Below are 13,548 nucleotides of genomic sequence, written 5' to 3'. Positions count from 1 at the left end.
AAATCCTTTAGCTAACAACTCACTAACTTGTTTTTGTAACTCCTTAGCTTCTTCAGGATTACATCTATAAGCTGGTTTATTAGGTAAAGGGGCGCCAGGTTAAGTCAATTTGGTGTTCAATTCCTCTACTAGGGGGTAATCCACATGGAAGATCAATAGGAAAAACATCACCAAACTCCTTCACTAAAGGTTTCACCATTTCGTGCACTTCATTAAGGTTTACATCATTTTCATCCAATAACAACAACAAATACATAACCTTCCCCTTTTCTACAGCTTTATCAAGTTGAGGTTTAGAAAGGATTAAGGTTTTTTTGTTTTGTGTTTTAGGTGAGGTTGTTTTTGGTTTAAGATGATTCGGCCATGGACTAGGACTAAGCACAATTTTCTTCTTGTTATGCATGAAAGTGTAAGTATTAGTCCTACCATTATGCAAGGTTTCTTTATCAGATTGCCAAGGTCTACCTAAGAGTACATGACATGCATCCATAGGTAATACATCACATAAAACTTCATCTTTATAAGAATCACCAAAAGAAAAGCTAATTAAAGCTTGTTTTGTTACCTCCACACAATTGCCATCATTAAGCCAATGAAGCTTATATGGTTTTGGATGTGAGAAAGTAGCATGATTGAGCTTGTCCACCATAGAAGATGAGCACATTGGTGCAGCTTCCTCCATCAATATCATCGAACATATCTTCCCTCCAATCAAGCATTTGTTTGAAAGATTTGATCCCTTTGAGAGGAACCAATTCAGCTTCTTTGGCATGAAGAACTCTTCTTAAAACAAGGCTTAAATGATCTCCTTGAGTCACCTCTCCAACCTCCAAAGCTTCATCACTTTCGGCCTCCTCTTCAAACTCCTCTTCTTGGTTGTCTCTCTGTTCAAGTGATTCTTCAATGTTTTTAATGTCAATTAAAGTCATTACTCTTTTATTAGGACATTGAGCTTGATAATGACCATAACCATGACACTTAAAGCACTTTACATCAGATTTTTTTGAGGTTTCATCCACTACTTTCTTCCCTTTATCAACTACTTTCAATCCGCCCTCTTAGGGGTGTAAGGAGATGTGTATGGTGTTTTAACATTAGAAACTCCCTTAGAATAGGTAGTTCCCTTCACAAAAGGTTTTTCTTCTTCTCCTTAATGTGTTTTTCAACTTTAAGAGCTAACTTAAAGAGTTCATCTAAGGTAGAATAAGGATGTAACTCCACCTTCCTCCTAATGTCTTTTTCTAAGCCTCCTAGAAATCTAGACATTGTTTGCTCCTCTCTCTCTTGTACATCAAGTTTCATTAACAACTTCTCAAACTCATGAATGTAATGTTCTACCCCTTTATGATCTTGAGTTAATTCGGCCAATTGTTATACAAATCAAGGGTGTAAGTAGATGGTAAAAACTTCTCCCTCATTTTCTTTTTAGCTTACTCCAACTCTTGATTTTAGGCTTTTGTTTTCTATTCTAGCTATACAAACATTCTCCCACCAAAGGGATGCATACCCCTTTAGTTTAGCTACAGCAACTTGAAAGTTTACATCATCATACTCCTTAATTCAAAGATTCGATCACACCTTGAAACCCACTCCAAAAAAGCATCTGGATTAAGGTTTCCATCAAACTCAGGAAGCTCTAACTTAATGTCTCTAAAATCATCTTTCTTTTGTGGTTTTCTCCTAGTTCTTGAAGATTCAGAAGAACCTCCTCACTACTATCATAAGCTACACCTTCATCCTCCACATTTCTCTCCTTAAAGGCCTCTATACCCTTCTCTACAACAGTCATCAAATTAGCCATTTGTTCACTCAAAGTGGCTATTTGATTCTCCATCCCACCAACCTTGCTTCATCCATTCATACCTCTTTAAACTGATTTTCTTCACCTCCACTCATGATTGATTCAACCTCAACAAGAATAGGCTAGAAAGAAAGAAAAGAAGTGTGTTTGGCTTAGAATTAGGTTCGGTTTTAGGGGGGATTGTGTTTGGGTTTTGTTTGTGTGTTTAATGTGTTTAGGGGATGAATTAGAATGCTCTTAATCAACCTACAGCTCTGATACCAAATGATACATATTGATTAAGATAACAAGAGCATTCAAAGTATTAACAAGAACAAAGAAAGAGAACATAAGATGTTTGTACAAACCGGTTCAATTAGATTGAACAACCACCACTTTCACTAACCCAATTACCACCAATCAAAGACCAAGTTATAACAATAAGCTTCTAACTTGAATCTACTTTGTGATTTAATCACTAAATCAACGTTTAAGTGAAGGAATTAAGCAAAGATTTGATAAAGGTCTAAACTGACCCGGTAGAACACTTAGCACACAGCTGAGTATTTTGAGCATAAAACTCTCAATTTTCATTCAAATGACTTAATTCCAAAAGGATAGCAAAGCTAACATATTTGTTTACATTGTGTCCAAATTTCAGTTGATTTGGAGTTCATTTGCCACGCCAACTAAGCTAATAAAATACAAGACACAAATATTACAAACTTTCCAGCACACTTCCTACAAACTAGCTTAGTCACCCTATTGGAAGTACAAAACAGAAAAACTACCAATGGAAACTAAAGTAAACATATTAAACTATAAACTTCAAAAGCTTGTACCATTTGCAGTCAAATGATTGCTGCCCAAAAGCATTCAAAGGAAGCTAAGAAGGACGACTGATCTGGGGCAGCAGCATACCCTCACTTGAAGTCTTCTTCTTTCATTGGTTTTGGCTTCCCTTGCCATGTGAACTTCATGTGGGCTTCTCCTCTTCCCTAAGTCTTCAATTCAGCTTGAGGTGGCACCAAAAAATGCAGCAAAACAACTCCTAATACTAGCTTATACAACCGGATTATAAGAGCTTATACTAGCTTAACTCTTATCGCATGATTAACATAACTTAAGCATGTACTTAGGCTACTAATCACTTACTAAACTTGATTACCAATACATAATGATGTTTAAGGTGTCATTAAGTATTAACTAATCTTGCTTAAGTAGAGATTAACATAGGATTAGCCTAATCAAGTTGCTTAAGTAAGGTTTTAGAGTAAACCGAGCTAGTTAGGCTTAGAAATTGAACCTCCTTTACCATGTTCTCCTTTTGATCATGTAGAAGAAGACCTTGGTTGCTTGAACTAGATGCTCCTGCATCACTGGCTCAGATCAGGTTGTAAGAAAACACGTAGTCAAGGAAAGCATACAACAACGCCAACAGCAGGAAATCTGCACTGAGCAAACAGAGTTCGTGGCATCCAAAGCCTTACGATCATCCATAACAAGTTCATAGCGTCCGTAATTCCAGATCTGCCAATGACTGGAAGAGTGACCCGTCTGCCGCCCAATCTCACTGAATATGTATTCAGTGTCAACGCCTTGTTAACACTTTACATTCTTTAGGTACTGCTGCCAAATGGCCTTTCAATAATGAGAAAGCAACACTCCGGCGAGACAAATCTAAGTGGTGCGAGTTCTATGGAGACCATGGGCATGACATCGACGAGTGTATTGCACTAAGGCGTAAGTGGCTCATCTCCTCAAACAAGCTCACTTAAAGACCTTGTGACGGAAAGCGGAAAAGAGACTTATTCCAAGATCGATGGACGGCGACAACCTCCTGTGTCACCGGCACATATGAAGGTAATTAATATCATTAGTGGCAGATCAGATATTTGTGGACTAACCTACTCTGCAGCTAAACATCACGCGAGAGACGCACCAAATCAAGACGTTATACCCAAACAGCTCCATCCCCCGCGTGACGCTGAATATGAGGCCATGCCAATAACATTCGACGACGATGATCTTGGAGACGATAGAGAAATTCACCATGACGTTCTGGTAACTTCTCTAATTGTTAGTAATTGTTTACTAAAACGTGTGTTAGTGGATAATGGCAGTTCAGCCAACGTCCTCATGAAAGATGCCTTGGAGGACATGGGCATTGACGAGCGTGACATCATTCGAAAATCGATCGTCCTTATTGGATTCATCGGTAAAGCAAAGCACATCATAGGGGAAGTAACGCTGCCCACGTATGCTAAAGGGGTCAACATGCCTACCAAGTTCTACGTCGTGGATTGTTCGTCCTCATACAATGTCATCTTGGGAAGGCCCTGGATCCACAGCATGAAAGTCGTTCCATCTTCATATCATCAATCCTTGAAGTTCCCTACCAAGTGGGAGTGCAAGAGATCAAAGGGGACAGACGGATCGCCAAAGAATGTTATAAAACATCCCTCAAGCCTCGCAAGATGGAAGCATAGCAATTACAGATGCAAACGTTAGGGGAGTAAGATTTCGACAGCAACAAGTGGATGAAATCATCCTTGATGCCGACAAACCAGAACGCACTGTCAAAATAGGAGGGTCATTAGCCCATGACGTTAGAGAACAGATAATAAAGTTCCTTGCATCTAATGCTGATTGTTTTGCATGGTCATATAAGGGTGTAACAGGTATAGACCATGACGTGATAGCACACAAGCTTAATATCGATCCTCACCACAAACATGTGAAGCAAAAAAGGCGCAAATTTGCACCTGAGCGAAACCTAATAATCAACAGCGAAGTTCAAAAACTGATCGACACCGGTAAGGTAAGAGAAGTTAAATACCTCATTGGCTGGCTAACATCATTGTTGTAAGAAAAAATAATGTAAAGTGGCGACTATGCATCGATTTCACCAATCTTAACAAGGCTTGCCCGAAAGATTCATTCTCACTGCCGCACATCGACGCCCTCGTTGACGCCACCGTCGGACATGAGCTGCTGACATTCATGGATGCCTTCTATGGATACAATCATATACTCATGCATCCACAAGATCAGGAGAAGACGTCGTTCGTGACAGACCGCGACATCTATTGCGACAAGGTTATGTCGTTCGGATTAAAGAACGTCGGCGCCACTTATCAACGCCATGGTCAAAGACAAACTAGGGAACACCATGGATATGTACATCGATGACATGTTGGTGAAGTCTAAAGCTGCTTGTGATCATGTCACACATCTACAACGGGCATTCGATGTCATACGAAGAAATGAAATGAAACTTAATCCTACTAAGTTTTCTTTTGGAGTGTCTGCAGGGAAATTTCTAGGGTACATTGTTACAGAACGCGGATCGAAGCTAGTCCTGACCAAATTAGGGAAATCATCAGCATCCAATCTCCAAAAAAACATCAAGGAAGTGCAAAAACTTACCGGACGCGTGGCCGCCTTGAACCGGTTCATCTCTAAATCCTCCGAAAGATGCCGACTATTCTACGACATCTTGAAGAAGGACAAAGACTTTGAGTGGACGGACCAACATGAACATCCGTTACAAGAACTGAAATGGTATCTAATGACACCGCATTTACTGTCCAAGCCAAAGGCAGACGAACCTCTGCAGGTTTATGTCACCATCAGCGAGTCATCAGTAAGTGCAGTCCTGGCTAGAGAAGGCCCAGAGGGACAACTGCCCATCTATTATGTAAGTAAATCCCTTGTTGATGCCGAAATCAGGTATTCACCTTTGGAAAAACTCGTCTTAGCATTAGTTACTGCTTTCAAAAAATTGAAACGTTATTTGGAGCACGTGCAATACATGTTCAGACTAACTATTCTATTAAGTCAATCTTAAGACACCCAGAGTTGACAGGCAGGATGAGCAAGTGGCCCGTCACTCTTAGTAGTTATGACATGACTTATCAGCAACGGACGACGTTACAATCACAAGCATTAGCAGATTTTGTGGCTGACTTCAGCCCACGACTAGAGGCGTTGGCACAGAGTGAGGTAAGTATGCTAGACATTCACGCAATTAGTATTAAATAGGTGTTATATGTAGATGGATCCTGAATTTTCGAGGCGCCGGACTAGGTATATTGTTGAAGTCGCCACAAGGGGACACTATAGCCCGAGCTATTAGCTGTGATTTTAAGGCTACAAACAACGAAGCGAGATATGAATTAAGCATTATTAGCTGGATTAACAATAGCTAAAGATTTGAAAGCCACCAACGTCGACGCATACATCGACTCATTATTAATAGTCAGCCAAATCAAAGGAGAGTTCGCTGCCAAAGTCTCCAAAATGACGGCATATCTTGAGGCAGTCCAGTCAAAGGTAAAAACGTTAGCAAATACGCAGATCCCAAGGGATCAAAATACGCAGGCGGGCGCGTTGGCCAATATTGGCTCGGCTATTTGAAAGTCAGTATTCAAGAATATACCTGTAGTACATTTAGCATCGCCATCAATTGATCATCCAACAAGTGACATCGACGTCAACTACATCATCACGACGGCGTCCACCTGCTGGAAGACGCCAATCGTCTCCTATCTCAAGGGCGATATACTCCTAGACGACAAACTACAAGCTAGAAAGGTACGTATATTTTGATTGATGACATACTTTTCCAAAAGTCCATTGTAGGGCCTTACTTACGTTGCCTTGACAGCGACGAATGCAAGCAAATACTTCAAGAAATGCACGACGAGAGTTGCGGCAACCATTCAGGCGGACGTAGTCTATCTAACAGTTGCTTGAGGATGGGATACTACTGGCCAACGTTGCGGCATGACGCCAACGAATACGCCAAGCCAACAGAGAAGCTACACCCAACTATTACCCCATGGCCCTTCATGAAGTAGGGAATGGATATCGTCGGCAAATTGCCTCAAGCACCGGGGCAAAAAGTATTCATGCTAGCATTTACAGACTATTTTTCAAAATGGATTGAAGTTGATTTATTCACCCAGGTACGCAACAAAGAAGTTATTACCTTTATATGGCGAAATATAATTTGCAGGTTTGGCGTCCCGTCAGAAATAATCTGCGACAACGACTCCCAATTCATTAGTACAACATCACGCAACTTTCTGGCTAAGTGGAGCATACAACTAAATACCGCAACGCTGAGGTATCCACAGACCAACGGACAAATCGGATCGAATAACAAGTTAATCATCAAAGTTATTAAACGGCGTTTGAAGGCAGTCGAAGGTAAGTACAGAGGAGCTCTCGTCAATTCTTTGGGCACATAGAACCATTCCCAAGACAACGACGGGCAGACATTGTTCTCGGTGGTGTATGGTTGTGAAGCAGTTCTACCCTAGAGGTACGGATTCCGACGGCGAGATATGGACTGTTGACGCCAGAAAGGAACAAAGAGGAGAACCTCGTCACCAGAGAATAGGCACTTGTATGAATGGCGTCATAATAACAAATAGTAGCTCGAAGTTTCAACAAGAACGTCAAAGCAAAAACATTCATGGTAGGCGACTGGGTCCTCAGAGAAGTATTCCAGAATACTAAGGAACTTAATGCAGGTAAGCTAGCACCCGCTTGGGAAGGGTCGTACCGGATACAAAAAGTCGTGGGCAATGATGCCTACAGGTTTTGCACAAAGGAAGGTAACAAGTCCCACGAAGTTGGAACACCGTCCATCTCAAACTTTACCATTTATAATTCATATGTTGGCAACAAAATGGGTGCCACTGCAGGGAAGTGTTCGCAAGTTAGATTAAGGTAGTTCATTTTATTTTGTTCTCAACATCTTCAATTTCTTTTACTTTCCTTTCATTTTCTTCATACGTCGTACTAACTTGAGCGTCGAAGATCCGTTGTTGGTCATCTCACCTTTGTTGTGTAGAAACAGGCTCATAAGATAAGGACTCAATCACGGCCGATGTCGGATAGTTTGACATGACAGCGTCAACAATCACCTGACGTGAACAATCTGAATTCACATGCTGACATCTAAGTCGAAAACGACAGTCCATGACTGGATCATTCAATGCCCGACGGCATCGGATGAACACATGATGATTCCTATACAACAAGGGGGACACACTTTGGGAAGTCATCACAATAACATACAACAAACCATGTGTAACTAGTTAGATGTGGTAATTGACCTTCATTGCAACTATTACCAAAATGGTTTTATTGTCAAAGGTACCTATCATAAACATACATACACACATACATTTGCGTATGCAACTACAAACAATCACAAAGACATAACATACAAAGAGCAAATCATCACGTAACGAGATAACATAACATTAATATTTGCCATTGAGGTAATAGTCACACAACCTATGCAAAGAAAAAGATAATTGTTTCAAACAGGTACTCCAGCACCAACACACAACATAAAGTAAATTGTTCAAAATTAGTGACACAACACCCAAAAACTATAAATTAATAGTGTTTTAACAGGTGTCATATCACCTTGCAGAAATTAGAAATGTTCAAGCATCACCAATGACGGCGTCATTGACATTGGAGTCAGCAGTAGCAACTACGTCAGTTGCGTTGACATCAGCCTCTAGAGTCCATGACAACGTCTGCCCTTCCATGTACTGCTTCATTAGGCGAGCTTTGGTCTTCCAGGTATAGCGATTGGTGGCATCCACAAGCTCTTCACGCAGGCCATCCACTATCGCCTCCATTTCTTCCTTCAACGTCGTCACCTATGTCGTAACGTCCTTCAACTTAGCTTCTCATATAAGAAGAAAGTATACCTCGTGTTATCAACATTCCTTATCTCATACTAATACAATAAATCATCTAACCCAAATTCCATATCCATATCCCTAGTCAATTCGTTTATCACATGAACTACCCTCCACGCCAAAGGCATAATTTGGGCGGGGCTAACTTGTAAGGTTGTGAGCAATTTGGTCATTAGAGGGTTTAAGGGAAACTTATACCCAATCATGAATGGGCACTCATAAAGCACCACCCATCCCTCAGGGTAGTCGCCGGGGCGCTCATCTAAGGTAGGAGCCCTAGCTTTGGTCAAAAAAAGGGTTAAACCAGTTTTCTCCAAGAATTCATCTATTTCCTCCTCCAAAAACTCGCTAGCAACACTAAGACCCCCAATTACCTCGGCGTCAACCACAATTACTCTCTTGGTATCTTCAATGGGTTTATAGGCTCTTTTGGACTTCCTAATTTTGGGGGTTTCTTTGGGAGCCATCACTAGTACAGAATTGTCAATTTGCGTCGGTGCATTTGCGTCGGTGCATTTGCGTCGCACTACCGAAGAACTGACGCAAAAGCTCAGGATAAGTCTATTTGCATCGGACATCAGAAAACATGCAACGCAAACACTCACATCAAATGAGTGGAAGGGTCATTTGTGTCGCATCATAATGGGGACGCGACACACATGACGAACACGATTTGCGTCGCACGTAGCTCATGTGAGTTGCACATGTTGTGCAACGTACTTTCCCCCCCCCCCCCAAAAAATTAGTGATTTGGGCTTATCTACGTCGCATGGGTTATATGTGCGACGCAAATAAGCAGGCCCGCTTCCCCCTTATTTTCAAACCCTAAACAAACAACATCTCCTGCAACCGTCACTCTCCCTCTCCCTCCCTCCCTCTATCTCCCCCGTCTCTCTCCCCCTCTTTCTCTCCCTCTTTTTTTTTCTCATACCACCAGTTCTTTTCCTTTGTCTTCCTTCACAATTCACGAATGATCCAACTACACCGACGACACCAACAACCACTGAATCCTCTAACACGACAACACCAACAACCACTTCCCCCAACGAGTCCTTCGAATTCCTCGTTGCTATCGATTTTAAATTTTATCGATTTTTCCCCAAATTGAAGGGCGATTTTCTCGCTACTATTTTCTCAAATTCAAGAACGAGAACGAAGTTCGATCTGATTTTGGCGATTTAGGTTTTTTTTTAATATATTTAGTTCAATTTCATTCTTGTATGTTAGATCTGATTTTATTTTTTTAGGTTCAATTTTTTAATTTCCTTTTCTATATGTTAGAATTGAATATTTAAGCTTTTAATTTCATTTTTTTTAATTTTTAATTTTTTATAGATTATGGTTGATTGCTTCTATTGATTTTGTGGAGGTTGATTAGGAGAGATTGTTGTGTTTTTATGTTTTTATGTCAGTTTTGTTGAATTTCATTTTTAGTGAAGTTGACTCAATTTCATTTTTAATTTCGCTGCTATGCATTATTCTTCTACCTTCGATTAGTGAATTTAGGATTTAATGTGTATTGCGTTTTGTCGTTCTTGTATTTTAGGATTAATGTGTAGATTCAGACTTTGTATTCATTCTTGTATGCGTGAATTTATTTATTTTTAACAAAAATTACCCATTTGCATCGGATGCAAGACCATGTCTGACGCAAATGGACTTTTCAAAATAAAAAAATGGTTAATATGCGTCAAACATTGACTAACGTGCGACGCAAATCAGTGTGGCTTGTTGGGCTGCTATCTCCATCTGCGTCGCATGTTCGTCAATGTACGACGCAGATGAAAGATAATTTGCGTCGCCTGTTGGGAAGGGTCTGATGCCGATAGCTTATCAAGTGTGTCGCGTTGCTTTCCGACGTAGATCTTGTATCCTGATCTGCATCGAGACCTTTGGCGTCGGACCCATGTCCGACGCAAATGGGCGCCTCGCACTCGACGCAAATCGTCGATTTTGTACTAGTGCATGCAAATAAGAAAAGTGGCGTAGAGAAGAAATTACCTGTGAAATTGCTCGGCGAAACCGGTGAAGAAGGCAAGTAGCCGTAGCAGTTGCTTTCTTGAAGATGAGCGAAGTTTTGAGAAATCGAAAAGAGAGAGAAAGGAAAAGGTGGAGAGGGTAAAAGTTTGATGAGACAAGGTATTAATAGAGGAAGCGTGTGCAGTTAGTAAAAGACGGAGCGGTTTTTCAAGGTGTGTAATTGATGGTTCTTCTCAATGCAGTTTTGGACAGCACACATTAATTACGGGCAATTGTTGGGCCCGTTAGTTTTCATACTGGCGGCATGATTGTATTTTCATATTGTCAGATAAGTGTTACCAGTTATCAAGTGGAGGTAGTCAGCGGAAGAAGCAGGCCCACGACTTTGCAGTTGAGAGATAGAAGGAAGTGGTTAAGTAAGAGGCTGGCGTGGCCTATTTCTTGGGGAATATCCCAACAGCTACAAGAAGATATTATTGTTACGTATAAATAAAACATTTGTAACCTAGATTTATTTTTCTCTAGCTGACATTGACTCCTTATACTCGAAAGTCATCACTCTCTCTCTCTATTCTTACTCCATTAGAAGTTTATTATTAACTCTTGTATTTTCACGATTATATTGACGGCAACACATCGTAGTGGATTGGTGATCAAGAGTATCACCCGCGGTTTTTCCCAATACTTGGGTTTTCCGTGTCAATAATTGTTTGTCTTCTTAATCATTTATTTATATGCTTTCTTGTTATTGTTTATTTTATGCTCATATATGTATATTGCTCTTGTTGTTAGCTAGCTTCTCAATACCCTTTGTGTACTTAGTACAAAATTGGCATTAACACAAACCATAGTAACAGAGGAAACGGTAACCATACGTATCTATTTCTTCTAAAATATACTCATATAAATGTCAATCAATCTAGGGCCAGTATTAAGAATGACAACAATCTACAACAAAAAGCTCTTGCACGCTACAACTATATACACAAAAGAATGAACATCACTCAAGTCAAGCATAAAAAACTGAATTAAGCATTCAATAATTTAACTTTTACAAAAAGAACGGAAGGTTAGTACAAGAAAGTGACCTTGGGTGGTCATATGCTTCCGGCGAGGGGTAGTGCTCATGGATCGTCGACAACGTCGGAGGGGGATCTTGGTGGGTCGTCGGCAACGTGAGAGGGGGAGGGTGGGGGGTCGTTTGCGTTGCTGGGGTATGTAGGGTGGGGGAGGTATTGTTTTTGTTGGAGTTAAGTTAGGGGGGGGGGGCACTCTACAATCTCACGTTAGTCTTTGTGGGAAAAAATATATTCAAAGACAAGATAATATTTTTTTGAAACAATTAAATACAAATGTATTTATTATTAATACTCATTAAGTTAATACTAATAATAGCTACCTTTCATTATTCTTATATTAAAAAAACTTTTTTGAATTTTCATAACCTTTAGTAATTAACATTACTACACCATTCAATTGCATCGGTTATATTCTTGCACATTAACCTAAACACTAAAAACAAGATTGTGTCATATAATTTGTAAGTAATTATATATTTATGAGAATGTATTGCATCAAACTCATCTGACCGTAACTTATGGTCAGACGAGTATACATTTGAAAATCTGATAAAAAAAACTTAACATATATGATTTGAAATTTTGATTGGCTGACATGAAATTAGATTATCTGGCATAAAACTTTGAATATCTAACGTAATTTTTTATTATCTAACCTACACAATTTAATGTCTAAAATCATATATTCAATGCCTTATATTAGATATTCAAAGTTTTGTATAAGATACTCAATGTATTATATAGGATATTCAATGTCTTATCTCAGCTATTTAATGTAATATCTCAGATATTAAATGAATTATTTCATATATTTGTTGCTGGACAAAAGCTCTGCATATGATATAATGAGTGTATAAAATAAGCAACCACAAAAACAAACCTTGTGATTCTTTCTCCTCCTTTCTCGTCAGCTTGTTGTTCTCTTTCTCCTCCCTTCTCGTGCAATACGATGTCCACCATAAGAGTCAGGTCCTGCTCCAGTTGCAGGAGGTGTGTGTTAGGTCGTCAGGGAGAAGGGTGTAGAGGAAGAGGTGGACTTTCTTGTGTTTGGCATTAGCGGGGTTAGGGAATGAGTAGTAGGTGGCGAAGCCGCAACTGAGGAGGGAGAGGGTGTAGCCGATTTACTTGTGGGTTTCGGAGGCGGGTGGGTTGAGGCCAAGGTCGGAGACGTCGTCGGGGTTTCGAAGATGATGACGAGGGCATGGAGTTGCAGGTTGTGATGGAGAAGAAATAATCCTTTTTGTTTTTGTTGCTTTGTAATAAACTTGGACCCGTCGATCTTACCAAATGTTTACGTAGTAAGTAGTCTAACCCAATACTTTCAATATAAATATACTAGTATCTTTTTCAAACTATGCGTGCATGCTTTTTTAAAATATGTTTTTGATATAGTTATTTGTTAATCATCATCAAATATAGTATTGAAATAAGGAAATATAAAAGCAGAAAAATCTTATGCTCAAATTAAGTAGAATAATTTGTGTATCAGGCTCAATCATTGAATATTACAATAAAGTTGAAACAACTAATCCGTATTTTGACCAATCCAATGATTATTTTATGAACACATTCCAACGCGTATAGATAGTGAGAGATAGCCTAGAGGTTATAGCTTCCCTCTTGATTTCAGGAGGTCCTGGAATTGATTCTCACCTTTGGCAAGTTGGGCTCCCCTTTATTCCCCCAATCTTGTCAAGGTTTTCCCTTACATTATTAAAAAAAAAAAATCCAATATGTATATCTACCAAGGACCCTTTGGTCCAATGGTATGTAAAAATTTCAATATTGTTGAGGCCTGGGAGAGGGAGGTATGGGACTTGTTGGACCTCTGGGTGAGTGGCCCTGTGTATCTTATCATGAGTTTTCGAGAAGGGGTTCAAAAAAAACTGATCCAATACATATAATTTTTTCACTTCTATCATGTATTTGATTTGAAACTCTAAATTAATATTTGTAAATAATCCGGATTATCATCGGA

This window comes from Beta vulgaris, chromosome 3, assembly GCF_026745355.1.
Source record: "Beta vulgaris subsp. vulgaris cultivar EL10 chromosome 3, EL10.2, whole genome shotgun sequence".
Classification (NCBI taxonomy): Eukaryota; Viridiplantae; Streptophyta; class Magnoliopsida; order Caryophyllales; family Amaranthaceae; genus Beta; species Beta vulgaris.
The sequence above is the reverse complement of the archived record's forward strand: the minus strand, read 5'-3'. Positions refer to the sequence as shown.